The sequence below is a fragment of the Lynx canadensis genome, chromosome B4, assembly GCF_007474595.2.
Source record: "Lynx canadensis isolate LIC74 chromosome B4, mLynCan4.pri.v2, whole genome shotgun sequence".
Lineage (NCBI taxonomy): Eukaryota > Metazoa > Chordata > Mammalia > Carnivora > Felidae > Lynx > Lynx canadensis.
This window is the reverse complement of record NC_044309.1, coordinates 78116645-78135075: the sequence shown is the minus strand read 5'-3', so window position 1 is coordinate 78135075 and position 18431 is coordinate 78116645.

Genomic DNA, 18431 nt, shown 5'->3' with positions numbered 1-18431 from the left:
AACAAGTGGGACCACATCAAACTAAAAAGCTTCTGCACGACAGGGGAAACCATCAACAAAATGAAAAGGCAACCCACAGAACGGGAGAAGATGTTTGCAAATCACGTATCTGATAAGGGGCTAATCCAAAATATATAAAGAATTCATACAAGTCAGTAGCAAAACACACACACACACACACACACACACAGCCAATTTTTAAAATGGGCAGAGATGGTCAACAGGAACATGAAAAGGTGCCCAACATCACTGATCATCAGGGAAGTTTAAATCAAAACCACAGTGAGGTATCACCTCACACACCTGTCAGAATGTCTAGTATGAAAAATACAAGAAATAACAAGCGTTGGGGAGGGTGTGAAGAAAGGGAACCCTCGTGAACTGTTGGTGGGAATATAAATTGGTGCAGCCACTATGGAAAGTATGGAGATTCCTCCAAAAATCAAGACTGGAACTTTCATATGATCTGGCAATTCCACTTCTGGGAATACATGCAAAGGAAATGAAATCACTACCTCAAAGAGATATCTGGACCCTCATTTTCACCACAGCATTATTCACAGTAGCCAAGATATGGAAATAACCTAAGTGTCCATCTATGGATGGATGGCTAAAGAAATTGTGCTATACTGTACATATACAATGGAATACTATTTGGCCATAAAAAGAAGGAAATCCTGCCGTTGGTGAACATGGATGGACCTTGAGAGCATTGTGCTAAGTGAAATGTCAGACAGAAAGACAAATACTGTATGATCTCACTTATATGTGGAATCCAAACAAACAAAATCATAGAAGCAGAGAACAGAATGGTGGTTTTCAGAGATGGGGGGGGGGGAGGAGGGAATGAGAAAGGAGAAAAAGGAAAGGAAGGAAGGAAGAAGAAAAGAAAAGAAAAAAGGAAAGAAAAGAAGGGAGAGAGAAGGAAAGGAAAGGAAAGAAAGAAAGAGAAAGAAAGAAGAAAGAAAAGAAACAAGGAAAGAAAAGGAAGGAGAGAGAAGGAAAGGAAACGAAATGAAACAAAACGAAAGGAAAACAAAAAAGAAGGATGAAGTAATGAAGGAGGTAAGACACCCACAACACATAAAGACAAGTATTTCGACTAAGACAATTAAGACATAAGAAAGTAAACCATTCAATCCCCTTTTCTAGAGCGAAGGATTCCTAAAAAAAACAAAAAGACGACGAAATAAACACTCCAACGCCCAAAAAGTCTCTCCCTGCCCTTCCCTTCCCTTCCCGTCCCTTCATTCCTTCCCCCCGAACCTCCCTCCCTCCCTATTTTCAGGAAAGAGGAGTTGGAGGGAGGTGGAAGGATCACCTACCACCCTACTTTGATCGCTAGATTTTTTACATCTTTGATTTCTTTCAAAGGAAGAAACCCGCCTCTCAACTATGTCCCAACTAAGGCATGTGAGTTTGGGGGAGGTTACCACGGCCACTCAACTTCTGTCCCCAAAAGAGCAAGAAAGAACCAGAATGCTCCCGCCTTCTCCTCCCCATCCCCCAGTCCTCCAGCCCCTAACAGGTTTGTGCCAGTGGTGGCCCAGCTGCAGCTGCAAAGCCGGGCACCTCCCTCCAAGGAACGGTGCTCCCAGCACCGAGCAACGCATGGCTCAGAACCAGCACTGAGCATTCCCTTGACAAATATTTATTGATGCCTGCGACGCGCCAGGCACGTGTTAGGCTCTGATGATACAGCGAGAACAAATCTGCCCGAAGTCTGCTCTCACGCGGACTTTGCATTCTTGCGGGGGGAGGCAGATAAGAAAGAAATGTATTGTAAAAGAGATCGTTGGCCAGATGGCAATGAGAACCGCTGCGGGGAAACATACAGGAGAAAGGAGCACGGGGAGTGTTGGAGGTAGGATCGCTTAATAGGGAGGGCAGGGAAAGCCTCGCTGAGAAGAGGACATTTCGTCAAAACCCAGGAGGGGAAGAAGCAAGCCACGTGGACGCCCTGGAAGAGCATTCCAGCAGAGGGGACTGGCCGAGGGCAACAGCCCTGGGGCAGGACCCCGCCTAGCACGTTTGAGGACCTGCAAAGGAGGCCAGCGTGGCTGCAGCGGAGGGAGAGGGGAGCGAGGGAGGAGACTGGCCAGAAGCAGGACTCCAGCTTGGACTGAGTGACGTGAGGATCTGCAGTGGGGAGTGGCTGGATCTGTCTCTGTGCCAAGAGGTAGAGGGCCAGAGCAGAACAGTACGATCTGGAATTTTCCCAGCCCTGCACTTGACAAGAAATAAAAGGGCCCTCATTGCCAGTCTTTCTTTTAATCCACAATTTCCGTTTTAAAGCATCAAAACGAGGGGGTTAGTTTTCAGTTCAACAAGCCCTAGAACACCCCCTCCCATCAGAATGTTAGCTCCCAGAGGCAGGTGCTATGTGATTTGCTTATCACTGGACCCTCAGTGGTTCACTAAAGGGCCTGGCACTTAGCAGGTGCTCATTAAATATTTGTTGAAGGAAAGTGAGGACATCCCCGGGACAGCGTGCTCAGGCAACTTGTCATGACCCCCATGGCCACGTTGTGGGTCGAGGCCTGTGTGGGGCACTGAGCACACATCACCCCCATTTCAGGAGAGGTTGAGTGACCTGTGGTCACCCCGGGGCAGAGCTGGAATCTGACCTAAGCCTGCCTGACTCCAGGGCCGTTGCTGTCTCAAAGCTGTCACACTATCACAAAGGTCCAGCACCCTTGCCAGGTCACTTCCAGCTCCACCCTGTTCACCCAGGGCTCTCTAACACCAGCCCAGAATGCTCCAGAGGGGGAGGGGGCTGTCCCTGTGCCTGTCCCTCTGAAGGTCTGAGAATCTGTTGGTGGAGGAATTAAGTCTGTCCCTCCGGGGTAGGGGCGTATATCTGTCCCTCTGGGAGTCTGCCCCAAGTGGTGGGAAGTCTGTGCTTCCACTCCTACCCCCACCCCACCTGCAGGTGGGTCTCTACCGTGGTTCAGCCCTGCCCTGCCCTGCCCTGCCCTGCCCATCCTGGTCCCGCTGCCTGCCTGCAACGCTTCTCCTCGCCATCCGCAGGTCCCGAGCGCCCCCTGCTGACCGCGGCTCCACCTGCACCTCCTTGCCCCGCAGGAGCGGGAGAGCAACTGTGCCAAGGGCAGTACGGTGAGCTACAATTTGGCTTCAGACCTTCTCTCCCACACCCAAAGGATCCCTTCTTGGGTCCTCTCACCTCTCCATCCCCTCCGAGGCTGAGGGAGGATTACCTAACACAAACAGAAAGGGGGACAGGACACAGCCAAGTCCCCCAGGGCCCCAGGACTCTCCTGCAGTCTCCCTGGGGAGCCTTGAGAGAGGCGGGTAGAAGAAGGGAGGCAGGATCAGGGTTCCCTGGGCCAGTCCTCTGCTCAAGGGCTGAAGAAAACCCAGGCCAGCCCCAGCCCCAGCCTTAACCCCTCTCATTTTATGCACCCTCCTCTTATCCAACTCTGTGCCTGCCCATCCTGTCTCTCCCCAAAATTACCTTCTTTCAAATCCTCCCAAGTCCCGGGGCTACCCACAAGGCCATCAGATGTCCTGCTGGGACACTGACACCTGTGCCAAGGCAGGAGCCCAAGAAGGGGACGGAAGGTGGGTGAGTTGGAGAGGAGCACGTCTGCGCAGGCACATGGCTAGGTGTGGATGTGCACACACACACTCACCATGCACAAGTGTGCACACGGGGATGCAGGTGCACTCTGCGCACATATGTGCTTGTGCACGCGAGCATGGAATATGTCACATGCTCATGCACGGGCATCGTGGGCACGCCTCCACGGATGGGCACGGGTGTCTACACCTAAGCAAGCATCCTTAGACGCAGGCCAGTACGGGACCGCCATCCAAGCGCACATCTCCACACGCGCTGATGCTCCTGTGCCCACGCGTCCACACACATCTGGGGGGGAACTACACTCCGGAGTCAGAGAGACCGCAGTCTGAACCCTGGCTTTGCCTTTACCACTCAGTTGCTCTGTGGCCTTGCATGTGTGTTACCTTTCAGAGCCTCAGTTTCCCTGTCTTACAGACAGGTTAGAGGGGGTACCTGCGGGTTGTAAGGATCAAAGGAGCTAATGAATGGATGGAGCCGGTGCACGGTAAGCGCTCAGCGGGTGTCAGCAGGCGGAACCCCTGCCTCGGGCCTGCGTGTGACTGCAACTGTCAAGCGACAAGAAGGGCTCCCATCCGCAGTTTGAGGCCATGGGTCCCTGAGTCTGGAGGCCCCCCAGCACAGGCACACACATGTGCATGCACACAGGGGCTGCTCTGTGTGTCTCCGCTGTTTGCACGGGCTGCTTAGCTACCAGCCGAGTCGAAGGGCACATGGGCCCACTCGGAGCCCGGCCCTCCCACCCCGGCCTGTTGGGACAGGGCCTGGCCAGGATTCCTGCATTCCTGCTGCCTTCCCTCCTCCTCCTGGCCACAGACACGGGTACAAAATGGAAGACTCCGGGACCTACTCATCCTCCAAGCCACCATAGGCTTTGCCCTGCCCACAGCAAGTTGGGGGTGCTTTAGGGGGCCTTCCCCGAGACTGGAAAACTTGAGGGTCCTCCTGGGGACTCTGCAGCCTGCCTAACAGCCCCCTCCCCAACTCCGTCACTTCCACAAGCAGGAGGCTTCTGAGACCATGCCTCAGGCAGGTGGGAGGTGGGAGGCCCGCAGGCCCATAGTGCCCTGCCCCCCACACAAGCTGCCCCCACGGCCTCCTGAAAAAAGGAAGCCAGCCGATACCCCTGTGACCTCCTCTCCCTAGGACCCAAATCCCCTCACAAAACTGTGTCCCACCAGGCCACCCCTCCATGGCCACCCCAGTGCCTGGGCCCAGAGGAAGAGGAGCTCCTCGTCCTGGGTCCCAAGCAGGGAACAACCTGGGCTGACAAGCTAATTTGAAGAATTTTCCAAGGGATCAGGGACAGCCACATGGCAGGCTGCCCCTTAAAAGTGTCCCATTCAGTCCCCAAGCCCCCAGCCCATCAGGCCCCAAAAGAATGATCTAGGATCCTTCCCCTTGCCCATTCTTACCCCCAGGTGGTCAGGAAGCACCCAGCAGGAACTGCCGCCATATTTAGTGGACAGTGAGAGCCACATTCTTTTGTCCTCTGGAAACTAAACTGGCCCAAAGGTAAGCAGTGCAACGCACTTAGGCCCTTCCCCTGCCGGGTCCCTCCAAAACAGCTCAGGGCCACCTCAGATGTGGGGGCATAGAGAGTAGCACAGGCATCCCAGGAGTGATATCCCAGCACGTAAATACAGCCTACTGCCCCATTTTACATATAGATAAACGGAGGCCCGGAGAGAACAGGGGCCTTGCTAGAATCGCACAACGGAGGTGAACTTTAGGCAGGGAGCTGGGCCTCCTGATCCCTCCCCACACTCTCTGGAGACAGCCAGGGCTCCAGCGGATCTCTCACTCTGAGCTTTGCTCTGTGTGCTGGAACAGTCCAGCTGGTGGGGTAGAAAGGCACATGGGGGACACACACACCAAAATCAGTGGGTATTGTGCTGGGAGAAGGAACGGGCTGCAGGAGGCTTCTTCCCAGGGCCCAGCCTTAGAGCTGACAGCGTTAACACTGCCCGGATAGGGTCCCTTCTGGAACTTCTGCGGCCTGGACTATGGCCAGAATGAGCAGGTCACTGGTGTGACCACAGACAGACCTGAGTTTGGGAAAGGAGACCCTGAAGATACTCTTGAGATCCACACCCTCTCCACTACTATGGCTGTGCAATTTTAAACCAACCAAAAAAAAAAAAAAAGTGATAAGGAAAGGAGAAAAGAGCCTCAGTATACCCATCTGTCAAATGGAAATGGGTTTGTATTCTCCCTGACCCCTATCCCCACCCAATGCTGCCAGAGCCTGCCCTCCATGGTCTGAGCCTCTCCCTCTAAGCCAGGAATCTGCCTTCCCACTCCTCTGTTTCAGCCCTGAAGGCCAAGGGCAGAGTCGGCAGGACTTGAGGGACTGAGCCAATGTCCGGTCCCCTCCGGGCTCCATGCGTCTGGCTTCCACTCAGTGACACCAGACAGGAGAGGCCAGACCCAGGCTGTAACCAAAACAGGCCAAAGCTGGCATTTCTCTTTTCAGCTACTTTGTGCCCCCCGCCCCCCACCCGCCCCCATCCACACCCAATCTGAGGACCACAGTTATGGGACAGGGTGGGAGTACCGTGTCCCTATGGGGAGGACCATAGGGCTCTATTCTGGGGAGCCGCCTGGCCAACCTGCCAGTCTGCTGGGGGAGGTGAAGAGGGACCACCACCCTTTGGCACTGTCCTGGACCACCGTCCATGAACGTCTGGCATCATTGCCCACAACAGTCCTGCAAGATAGTGCCCTCGCTCTCTTTTAACAGATCAGGAAAACGAGGCCCAGGACTCTAGCGCAGCTCCCGCTGCCTCCAGCAGGACAGGTAGAAGGCCGCCGAAAGGGTGCCGGGGACCTAGGTGGCCCGGAGCCACCCACCAACGGGGCAGGTGTGTGTATCAGGCCGCTGTCCGACGAGGGTCCCCCGGACCCTGAAACTCGGTACCTCGGGGCCCGTGGCCCTGGCAGCCGCCCCAGCGCCAGTGCCCACCCCCTCGGCGCCCGGACGGGGGCTGGGCCGGGTGTGGCGCCAGGTCCCGGGGCGGGGCTCGGAAGCTTCTGTTCCCGCAGCGCCGACACCTGGTGTCCGCCCGCCCGCGGGCCGGCGTGCCCGGGCAGGGAGGCCGCTCCGGGCCGCCCGGACCGGACGGGTCGGGACGCGGGCGGCGCCGCCACATCTGAGCCCCGCCGCATTCCGGGGCGCCCCGCCGGGGGCGGGGAAGGAGGAGCTTCCCAAAGCCTGTCGGGCACCGCCTCCTGCCGGCCGCCGCGGGCTACTGCAGGTCCCGGAGCCGGTGGCCTTGAACACGTGACAAGGGGCCTCCACTGGGGGCGGCGGGGGGGGGGGGGCAGCTCAGGGGCGCCTCCCATGGTCCCACCACCCCCACCGATCACTCACCAAACACTTCAAAGTGACAAAGCCAGAGCCTTGTGGAGGTCTTGCCCTCTACCCTCTTTGACTCTGCCAGGCTGAGCCACCCCCCCAACACCCAGTAATACCCCTGAGATCACACTAGCCACACACTCTGCACACAGCCCGACTCCAGAAGTGACCTCCAATTTCCAGACTCCCCTTACCTACGAAGAGGACAGGGCTGGAGACTCCTTCTCTCCCTGACTCTGAGCGGCTCGGACATCTGCCAAAGCCCACCTGTCATGCTACCCTCGATGCCCACTCCGACGCCTGCCTAGCCTGCCCCCTGGGAGGCAGAAGAGACAGCCAGGGTTCTGACAGGCTGCTGTGTGGCCTTGGCTAAGTGACGGCTCCTTTCTGAGCCTGTTTCCTCTTCCATGCTCTGAGGGGGTGGGCTTGGGGCTGTGAATTCACATAAGGATCTTAAGCCCTGTGGAGCATCCCTTCACTTATAGACAATAAGATGAGGCCACGCCAGCCACCTTCTCCACCTGGAATGTCTGCCCAGTCCTTACCTGGACACTCTAAGACCCCTCAATGTGTCAACAGCAAAATGCTTATACAGCAACCACTGTTCTTTCTGCTTTATAAGTACTCACATGTAGCAAATCTGCTCAGAACAGTCTGCATGGCCCATACCTCTCTCTCTCTCTCTCTCTCTCTCTCTCTCTCTCTCTCTCCTTGGGTCTGTCAGTAAGCCTGAGTCGGGGCTTCCATGGATTTCGTGTCTGGGCCACCACCAGGGGCCACAGTGTGTCAGAACACTGCACAGCCTGTCTGTCCCTCAGCCGGAGCCCCCTTCCCTGCCATGGTGTCCACTACTCAGGCAGCACTGTGGGCAACAAGTGCTGGGGAAGGAACATGGACTCTAGTCCCAGCCACAGTGGATGCCATGTGGCCCAGGGCAATGCAGGAGTCTCTCTAAGCCCTGGGTTTCTGAGCTGGTTGGAAGAGGCCATTTCAAAAACCATGTTAGAGATGCCCATCTGGGATTCAGGGTGGCCCTGGGGGTGTTTGCTTCACAATGTGCTTTCTTCTCCTGGGGTCACGGTGCTTTGTACACAGGAAGTGCTCACTAAAGGCATGAACTAACAGCTGTTCACAGACTGCGACCCTGCTCTCAACCCCACTCTGAGCCAGGGGAACTAGGAGGGGCTATACCCTCTGCCTTCCATGCCCTGGCCCTCCTGGCTTCTAGAATCTCCTCATGGATCAAGGTCCAGGCCCAGAGAAGTCAGTGACGGGGAGGTGCTAGGGCCTAGCACCAGCCTACAGGCCAGGAGAGAAAGCTAGCCCAAGTTCACACATGTTCAGATGCCCCCATTAGAGCACTCTGAACCAAAGGTCCCTGTGGGCAGAACCTACAGGGCCTACCCCGGAGCTTCCCATTTGGAAAGTCTGGGAGAGTCCACTGACCACAGTTTCAGCTGCCCTTAATAAGCCCGTTACAAACATTTATTGAGCACCAACCAGCATCAGCAACTGCCCAAGACACTGGGAATACAGGCTAGTTCAGAACACAGAGAAGATGCTGGAAACCAGCTCAGGTGCAGAGTCAAAGAAAAATCTGGGGCAGGAGGCAGCACTTCCTGGAGAGGGGCGTGTGTGCAAGGTGTGGGAAGCCAGGACAGGGCCAGCAGGCTGGGGAAGGGGCGTGGCAAAGGGCATTCCCCGTGGGAATTCAGAATGGAGCCTCAGGTTTCCCCAGACCCTGCTAGTGGAAGCGGGAATGAGGGTACTTGCAATCCTGACCTCCAAATTAAGGTGGCCTGAGCACTAGGCAGTCTGCATCCTCCAGTGGACATGGCAAGAAGAGAGGGGGTTCAACACACAGCAGGAGAGACTCGAGTCAGACAACAGGCAGAACTTCCCGCTAGAACTTCCGAATTCCAAACTGACAAGACACTGTGGGGTTCCCTGTCCCCCAGGGCCTTCAGGAACAGGTACCACCCCGGGGGCTTCAGGAGGGGTCCTTTCTGCACCATGGCACAGGTTGGGGCAGGACTCTAAGGACTGCTCCACACAGGGGAGGCTGGGAATGGGAGAGGACAACTCAACCATTCTTACGTGTTTGGCCTGGTTTCCTTCACACAGAAGTTGCTTCGTCAGCTCCCTGAAAAAGCTCTGTGCAATCACTGTGCTGGGAAGCTCCTACACCAGAACGGAGGGAGGAAAGGAAGAGATGGGCGCAGGGCTCCTCCCTCAAGCCAGGCTTGGTACCTGGTCCCCACCCCGTCCTCTCCCAGCAGGGCCATCTCAGTATACTCACCAAGCAGAACCTAGCACCCCGCAAGGCCCAGGGCTAGACGGACAAAGAGGGAGAAGGCTCCCCCAGGAAACAGGCAGGACTGGGGGTCAGAAGTCCTGGGCTCTAGTCCCAGCTCTGGGGCTCAGTTGCCCAAGGTCCACGGTGAGGGGTTGGATTAGATAACATCCAAGGACACTCCCAGCTCTGAAATTTCTAGGACCAACAGGAAGACACGCTCCCTTCCTTCACTGTGCCCACAGGGGGTCCATGGCTAGAGCATGGACTGACTCCAGGCCCGGCCCTGTCCCTACCATGAGGTCAAACCTCTCTGATAAACTCACCACCACGTGTCCTGGCAGAGGGCTGTTACCAGGGTCAAATTCAACAATGCTTGTAAAATGTAGAAATTTCGAGTCAGTGCTTTTATCTCCAGGGTGAAATTCCAAGACGGGGCACACACAGGATGACCATCGCCATGGAAGGATACAAAACACATTGCACCCGAGGGCTGGGGTGGGGTGGGGGCTTCTGGGGAAGGTCAGCTTCTAAGACAAGTATTACAGGCAGGAAGGCAGGTCTGTGGAGAGAGAGAGAGCGCCTGCTTCTTTGGGCTGTCTCCACCGGGCCCCATTGCTGGCAAACAGGCAAACTGAGGTAGGCCACGTCACCTGGAGAACTGACCAGAACTGCCCCGGGAACCCCAGCTTCCTTGGAACAGAGAGGGTAGGCCTTTGCCTAGGGAGCCAAACAGTGCAGGAAAGGAGGATCCTGGGCTTGGGGAAAGTGGCTGGCATGGCCCGGTCTTATCAAGCGTCTATAAGTGAAGGGACCCTCCGTAGGGCTTAAGATCCTCATGTGACTTCACACCCCTAGCTCACCCCCTCACTGCACGGAAGAGAAAACAGGCTCAGAAAGGAGCAGTCACTTAGCCAAAGGTCGTACAGCAGTCTCTCTGAGCTCTAGCTGCCTCTTCTGCCTCCCCGGGGGGCGGGCTAGGCCTCCCCATGCCAGAGGCCCTCACCTGAGTCTGGGCTGGTAGCAGGTGCCCCCTGAGGTAAGGAGGTGGGGGCAGGGGGACACTGTAAGACGCAGGGCCAGAACTGGGATACCACCCCAGCCTAAGCTGCTGTCCTGCCCCGGGTAGGGCGGGGAGGCCTGGAGGCAGGGAGGTAACTCTCCTCTCACCTGGCGGACAGCATTTGTTACCTTATAAGGTGCTTTCTCCTCTCCCTCGAACAGCTTCTGACAAAGAACCAGGTGGGGTTGTGGGTGGAGGGGGGGTGAGGCCAGCTCTTAGAACTGCACCCTGTTCGCCTACCCTATGGCACCCCGGTAACCAGCTACCCAGGCAGCCCCTGGTCTGTTGGAGAACATCCACTAACCTACAGGTGGTCTCTGAGCCCCAAGCCTGGCCTGGAAACAGGACCCGTGGGCTCTCCTGCCCCCTCACATTCACACAGGAACATACACACACTTGTGGGGAAGGCTGGCGGTCATGTAGAAGCCACACTTCCTGTCCTTCCCCGGGAACAGTGAAGCCTGGCTCCCCAAAGAGGGAGCTGGCCCTCCTACCCCTTCCCCCAGAGAAGACAGATGGGGACGGTCCAGGACTCCAGCAGGTCCATGTCTGTCTCCATCCTCAGAGGTCTAGAAGGGCCTGGGACCCAGGCCCAGTGGCTGGGAGGGGCTGCTTCCTCGCCCTAACCCTATGGGACCCCTGCCTGACTCTGAGTGAGAGGGGCTGTTGAGGGGGTCCCAGTGATGAGCTACCCTGAAGCAGAGGCCAGGGGGGCAGGCCGCTACCGCAGTACCCGCACACGTGGCAAGGAGGTTGAAGGCAGGCTGGCCACTCACTAGCATCTCTAAGCCCCAGGTCCTTCATCTGTAGTGGGAATGATAGTTTCCTCCTCTCAGAGTTGTTTTCGGGGTCCCGTGGGTTGACACTTTGGAGAGGAGTGCATAGTGGCCTGCAAGTGCCCTTTATCGGGCAGCTGGGGGAAGGGTCAACGCCCCCCTCAGGGTCTGGTTGTGTCTGTGGGGCCCAAACCCTGTTCCAGCTCCTCTAAGGCTCTAACTGGAGGTCACAGAGCCGTTGGTCACCGAGGAACACCTTGGAAAGTGCTCACAGCACCACTGTGCCCCAGGTTGCCGAATCCTGGCCTCAGCGCTGGCTGTGCATGTGGCTGTGTGTGTGTGTGTGTGTGTGTGTGTCTGGGGTGCCGCCAGGCCGGCTGGGCCACACCCTGGTGATTCAGGGCTGTAGCATGCACCCTACCCGGCTAGTGGGAGAACAAAGCCACCAGCTCAAGTCCCCGGCATCCAGCCTGAGTCACACTCAGACACACCCAGCCAGGTGCCCCTTGCCTCCTGAGCCAGACCCACCCCAAGGGATCTGCGGTGCAGCAGAGGCAGCCCCTCACCCTGCCGACCAGGGCCACGCCTGGGTGCAGCTGGCTGAGACAGGAGCCGTGCCCAGGGAAGACCGGAGGTCTCTGGCCCAGACCAGGACCACCAGCCCACCACTAGGGCCCCCAGACTCCAACTCATTCCAGGTGGCAGAGTACAGCCCCTGTGGAAGCCCAGGCCTGAGGTTCAGGAGGCTGGCTCTTTAGGAGGCTAGACTCAGGGAGGGTAACGGAGGACAGGGGAGAGGCTGTCCATGAGGGCCGTGGGCCCTGGTCAGTCTGGGTTGGGGGCATATGCTGAGGACACAGCCTTAATCCTGGGCCCCCAAGTTGGGCCCTGAAATGTGGGGGGGGATCATGACAAGGTGAGACAGCCAGGCCTTCCGGGTACCACTGTGGTGAAGGCCAAGTGGAGAGCAGGCCCGGTTTCCCCACCAGGGCCTGGGAGTGAGGGTTGTCAGGAGAGGGGCTAGAACTCATCCTATGAAGCCCCCCCGGCCAGCGGTGGCTCAAAGAAACCAAGGTCCCCAGACAAGCATCCTGGGTAAGAGAGGAGGCCTAGGCAGGAGGCCAGGTAGCCAGCCGGTGGGGCAGGGGGACTGCATTCACTGGCAGGGTGTAGCCCCAAACCCAGGCTCTGTTCCGTGTGAAATGGGGCCCCTGCTTCAGCTGATACCCAGGCTCCTGAGTGAGTTCGGGGCTCAGCTGCAGAACGCTGCTTCTTCCGGCCCCAGCCTGGGCTCAGAGGCCGGAGGGGGTCCTGCCACCATGAGGGCCAGAGCACCTGGTCTCCAGCCTAGGCCATGGCTGAGAGCACCCCACCAAAAAGGGCGGGGACACCACAGGGCAGACAACCAGATCCCCAAGACCCTCAACAGGTTCCAGGCGCACCTAACCTTAACATGTCAGCCTGACCCTGACCCTGACCCTGACCCTGACCCTGACCCAACCTGACCTGACCCCAAACTGCGCCTCATGCTAACCTGTGTCTGCCCCACCTCACCCCTGAAACCATCTCCAGATCTGACATTTTGCTAACCCCAACCCTATCGCCACATCAGAACCATACCCCAGCTCTCCCCTAAATCCCAACCTCGGTGTTTCCCTATGCCCAAACCCTAGCCCGTCCCAACCCCCCGATCTGATCGGCACCCACCGTCAGTCCACACTTTTGCCCACGGTTCCCGCATCAGCCCTGCCCCTGCCCTAACCCCACAACAGTTCTCCAAACCCTGCCTTCCCAGGCCCTCCCTGATCCTAACCCCTCTTCCACATCCCAGCGGCACCCCACACCGGCCTCTGCCCTCACCCCAGCCCTACCCTCAGCCCCCCCCCCACAGACCCACTTCCACCCCAGCTGTCCACGTGCACCCAGCGCATGGCCACGTCAGCCCATCTGACAGTCAGGGACCTCTGCCAGATCAGGCTTGCCTGCGTGCGTCAGGCCTGGCAGGGACCCAGAGCAGCAGGTCAGATCCCACACGGCCAGGCTGGGAGACGAGATGGAAGGACCTCCCCCCGGGTACGAGCATCAGGCCCTCTGCCAACAGCACCAGCTCCTGCAGCCAGGGCTCCTGGAGGCCCCGTGCTAAGACTTCTGTGGGGGATCACTCAGACCCCGGGCCTACCCTGGCCCTCCTCCCCTCCTGGCAGTGAGGGGGTTGGGGGGCAACTGAGAGCAGTCCAGTGCCTACCCGGGTCAGAAACCCGCTGCAGCACCGCCCCTGCCCCACTGAGGTTGGGGTCAGGGTACCAGCACCTCAAGGAAGAGGGTCAAACCCAGCCCCTGGAACTTGTGCCAGCATCCCCCCAGGTGCCACAGCCCCTCTCCCAGCACCCCCAGCCTCTGCCCCTGGACCGTAGGCCCAGCAGGCTGAGCTCAAGGCCGTCCTGTGCCATCTGCGGAAGGAGGAGCGGGGCTGGCTGGTGTCAGCACCCCCTCCTTCCCCTGGGCCCAGGCTGCATTCCCGGCAAGCCAGGACCTGCCACTCGGATAAACAAGCGAGCTCAGCACCCTCCTCCGCCTGTCCCCCGAGCCGCCTCCGAGCCTTGAGCCTCCGCAGCGGCAGCTGCTACAGCCAGCTGCGATCTGTCCCTCAGCTCTAGCCTGAGGCCCTCATGCTGCATTCCAAGACTCCCCATGACCCCTCTCGGCCAGGCCCACGTCCCCCAAATCATCAGGCCTACACAGCCCCTCTCACTCCCAGATGCCTTGCACCCACAGAAGCAAGATGATCCCGGGGAGTTCTTTCCTTAGCCCATCCCCTTCCTACCAGAAGTAGGAGTGGAGTGGGAGAGTCAGAGCCACAGCTCCACAGTGGGCAAGGGTGGCCCAGAGAGGTCACAGCCAATCACATATCACCCCGCACCGTTAGGGCCTAGACTCCCTTGCCCCACCTCAGGCCTCAGCCGGTCCAGGGCTCACCCCAGAAGCCTGGATAAGCAAATGGGGCCTCTGGAGGGAGGCTAGGGAGAGGCGGGGGACTCAGGGGATGGTTATGCAGGGCCAGGCCCCTAGACCAGGGCTTCCCCGGACAAGGGCCGTCTCACCAGCCATCTAACCTGATTCCTTGCAGTCCACAGGGAGAAGTTTTTCCTCCTCGCCATCCATCTAGGCACCAGCCACGTCAAGGAGGCCCAGGCACCTGTGGCCCGGAGACCACTCCGTGCCACCCCAGCTGGTCTCCTGGCTCTGGCCCTGTCCCTCCGCTCCAGCCCCGTGCCGAGCACAGCAACCTCCCTGCTCCGGCAGCCCAGAGTTTTCCCGAAGCTCAGTTCTATCATGAGGCCACGGGCCCCCACCCCAGACACTTCTCATTGCCTGCTGCCTATGGGATTCACTGCAGGCCTCATCACCAGCAGCCAAGGACCCCCCACAACAGGCCAACCCACCGTGGCAACCTGACCTTGCTGCTCTCCTGGCCACACAGGGCCCCCCCAGCCTAGAGCCCTCCCCTCTGAGAGAAGCTCCCCTTCTCCAAAGCCCAGACCACTGTATTCTGTCTCTGATGGCATCCCCATGTCCCCTGTCCTGTGGCTTGATGGTAGGTCTTTGCTACCCCCTGACCTCCAGCTTCCTGAGGGCTGGAAGATGGTCTGGACACAATTCTTGCTCTCTGGTGCATCATCTTGGCAGGAGACGGGGCTGTGATCTCACAGTGGTCTTGTCTGATACCTCCATCCCTCCCCAGTCGGCTGCGGACCACTGGGGGTCAGCCAGGGGCTGGGTGCCTAATGCCAGTTCTCACGACAGCCTTAGATGACATTGGTGTTATTGTCCCCATCTTACTTATAAGGAGAGTAAGGCTGCAGCGGAGTGAGTTATTGACCGTGTGGCAGAATGGGGATTAGACCTCAAGGCCCACCCTCCAAAGAATGGAGGACCCGCCCCAGGTGGCTGTGGAGGTGGAGTCCCCTGGGGAAGGGCCAAGAGAGGTGGCAGGGCCAAGGCCAGACTTTCACCTAAGTCCTTATAACCATATCATGGGGTCCCCCAGGCCTGCAGGGACAGCCAGGAACCTCCACTGCAAGCCATAAGGCACAAACCCAGAACTCAAAGTCCCACGTGCCCTCATCCCTGCCCCCACTCCTGGCCTCCGCCCTCAACACCCAGACCAGCCAGACCAGCCTGGCCAGCCCAGGCTGAGAGAGGCTCCAGAGGCTCCCCGCATCCACCTGGAGCCAGGATACAAGGATTCCATGGGGCAGGAGCGCCCCCAGCTGACCAGTGTGGTACAGGCAGGGGACAAGGACCCAATCCAGGCCCCAGGACAGAAAGGAGTCCTGAGTGCCCCAGGACCTGTGCATGCCCACCATTTCTTGACCTTCTTGAGCACCCAGGGCCAAACCAGAGGAGGTGACCCAGGAGCAGAGGAGAGGGAAGAGTCGACCCGGGAAGCACACAAGCACAAACATTCAGGAGAGAAACAGCAGGGCGCAGGGCCAGAGGCAGATGGGGGTGTCTGGAGCGTGGTTTTCAGCCTTGGACTTGGTGATGCAATAGGCCGGACTGGAAGAGTCAAATACAACTCCTAGATTTCTGGGACTGGGTGGGTAGAGAGACTGAAGGACTTGCCTTGAACATGTTGGCCTTGAGGGACCAGAGCAGTGTTGGGTACGGACCCACAGGAGTTGGACCAAAGCTCTGGAGAGTCCTTGGACGGGGCAGGGAAGCAGGCTTCCCTTCCAGCACTGTTCCCCTCTCTGGCTTCTGACCTCAGGCTTGGGCAAGTCTATTCTCAAAATGGGCTTGGTGTGGATAAGCCGCCCCTAAGAACCCTTCCCGCCCTGGACTTGCCATTCCCTGGGCCTCAGTCCCCTGCAGAGGCCTCCTGAAAACACACCGAGGACACAGATCATGTCAACTCCCATCCACTGAGCACACACCAAGTTTATTGAGCACATACTAAGGCAACGTGCTAGGGTGGCCTCACCAGCCTGTGTGGAAAAGCGACCACTTTAACGTCAGTGCCAAAATCGGAGGGGCTCCTGGACCACCACCCTTCCCCCCCGCCCCCCGCTGTGTGTTGCAGGACCTCATGCTGTCCCCTGAAAGTCCCCCCAGTTACTTCCAGGCCCAGCCAAGGTCAAGGGTTCACGCACAGATACCCACACCCCACCCCACCTCGAGCTCGTCCATTCCTAAGTATTGACGGGGAGGGTAAAGGCTGCCTCTCCCTTGCTGTCCCTCTCTCTCTTCCTACCCACCTCCACCCTTGATGAGGGGGCCTTCCTCTCCTATTCCCTTCTGGCCTTCCCAGCCCCTCTTGCCCCTCTCACCACGTCAGGGAGGTGACGGCCCCAGCAACAGTTGATCAGCGTTCCACTTAGAAATACAGCCAGCAGACAGGGCTACCCAGACCCAGTCCCGCCTTGAACCAGCACCCTGCAGCATCCTGACGAGCAGGTGCTCTCCCCTTGCACACTTCCGGTACCCTCTTACCAGAAAGCCCATACCATGTGGGGACAGCGCAGACTGTCGACCAGCCCCTCACCTACCCTCCCTGTCGGTCCCCACCTGCTCTTCTCTGAAGCCACACGGAACACAGAGGCTTGCTCCTCCGCGTGATGGGGGCAGCCGGGGAGACAACTATCTTACTAAGCACCTGCTATTGGCCAGGCACTTGGGGTGCAGAGGTGAGCAGCAAGCTGTGGCCCCTGCCCTCACAGGATGTGACAGGTCCCTGCAATACAAATCGAAACGGAAACGAAAAAGAGCAAATCTTATTGGGCATTTGCTATGCACCAGACACAAATTATCCCCAAAGCCCTCTTTTTATCTTCACATATGCTGTTAGCCCCAAGTCCCGCAGACACGATGGTGAGCCAGGATTCCAGTCAAAGGGGCTAGCAGCTGGAATTAGCAACTAACTCTGCGTGTTTTAAGTGTTGGCTAGAGTTTCACCTCTCAATTTAAAGCGTTCTTCTCTTCCATCATGTCCAAAACACTAAATTTGCCTGTGCTCCCCAGAATGGCTCGGGGCCATTGGAAAGCGGCACCGTCCGGTGGTGCCATCTAGGAGCAGAAATGTGCGTTGCAGAGGTTTAAGTGCAGTAGAGCTGGCCAGTCATGCAGGGACCCAAAGGACCAAGTGCAGAAAAAGATCCTGTTGGAATGCCAAGCACCAACCACCACCCCCACCGTGTATGTGCTGTGTGTGCCGTTCGGAGTTGTGATCAGGCGTGCGGTTCCCAATCAGGAGGCAGTTCACTGTACAACTGCGTCTCTAAAACCGTCATTTCTTCAGGGGTCCCAAGTTCTTTTTAGTATGAACCCAGGTGACTTCAAGAGTTCTGAAAGCTGGGGCGCCTGGGTGGCTCAGTCAGTTAAGCATCCAACTCTTGATTTCAGCTCAGGTCATGATCTCCCGTCGGGCTCCATGCTGACATCGCAGAGCCTGCTGGGGATTCTCTCCCCCTCTCTCGGCCCCTCCCCTCCTCTCAAAATAAATCAATAAATAAACTTTTTTTAAAAACAGAGAGAGAGAGTTCTGAGAGCGAATTATCTGACCAAGGACTTCATACAGTCCCTGAGCAATGTGCAGTTGTACCTGTTTCTGGAGTTAGGTAGACTGGAAACAGTGACCTTACTGGGGGATGTTAGTTAGGTAAGGGACATCACTCACAATACTGGCAGTGTTCCTTTCCTTAGGCTGGGTGGTGGGTATATGGATGTTCATTTTATTATCCATTAAGCTTTTTATATATTTTTATAGATATGAAATATTTTTTTAAATGGATTAAGTCTTGGGGCACCTGGGTGGCTCAGGCAGTTAAGTGACCGACTTTGGCTCAAGTCATGATCTCACGGTTCATGAGTTCGAGTCCCGCGTCAGGCTCTGTGCTGAACGCTTGCTCGGATCCTGGAGCCTGCTTCGGATTCTGTGTCTCCTTCTCTCTCTGCCCCTCCCCCGCTTGTGCTTTGTCTCAATCTGTCTCTCAAAAATAAATAAATGTAAAAAAAAAATTTTTGTTTTAATGTATTAAGTCTTGGGGCACCCGGGTGGCTCAGTCGGCTGAGTGTCCAACTTCAGGCTCAGGTCATGATCTTGCGGTTTGTGAGTTTGAGCCCGGCATCGGGCTCTGTGTTGACAGCTCAGAGCCAGGAGACTGCTTCGGATTCTGTGTCTCCCTCTGTCTCTGGGCTTGGTGTGGATAAGCCGCCCCTAAGGACCCTTCCTGCCCTGGACTTGCCATTGCCTGGGCCTCCCTTCCCCCCATTCATGCTCTGTCTCTCTCTCTCTCTCTCTCTCTCTCTCTCTCAAAAATGAATAAATGTTAAAAAGAATT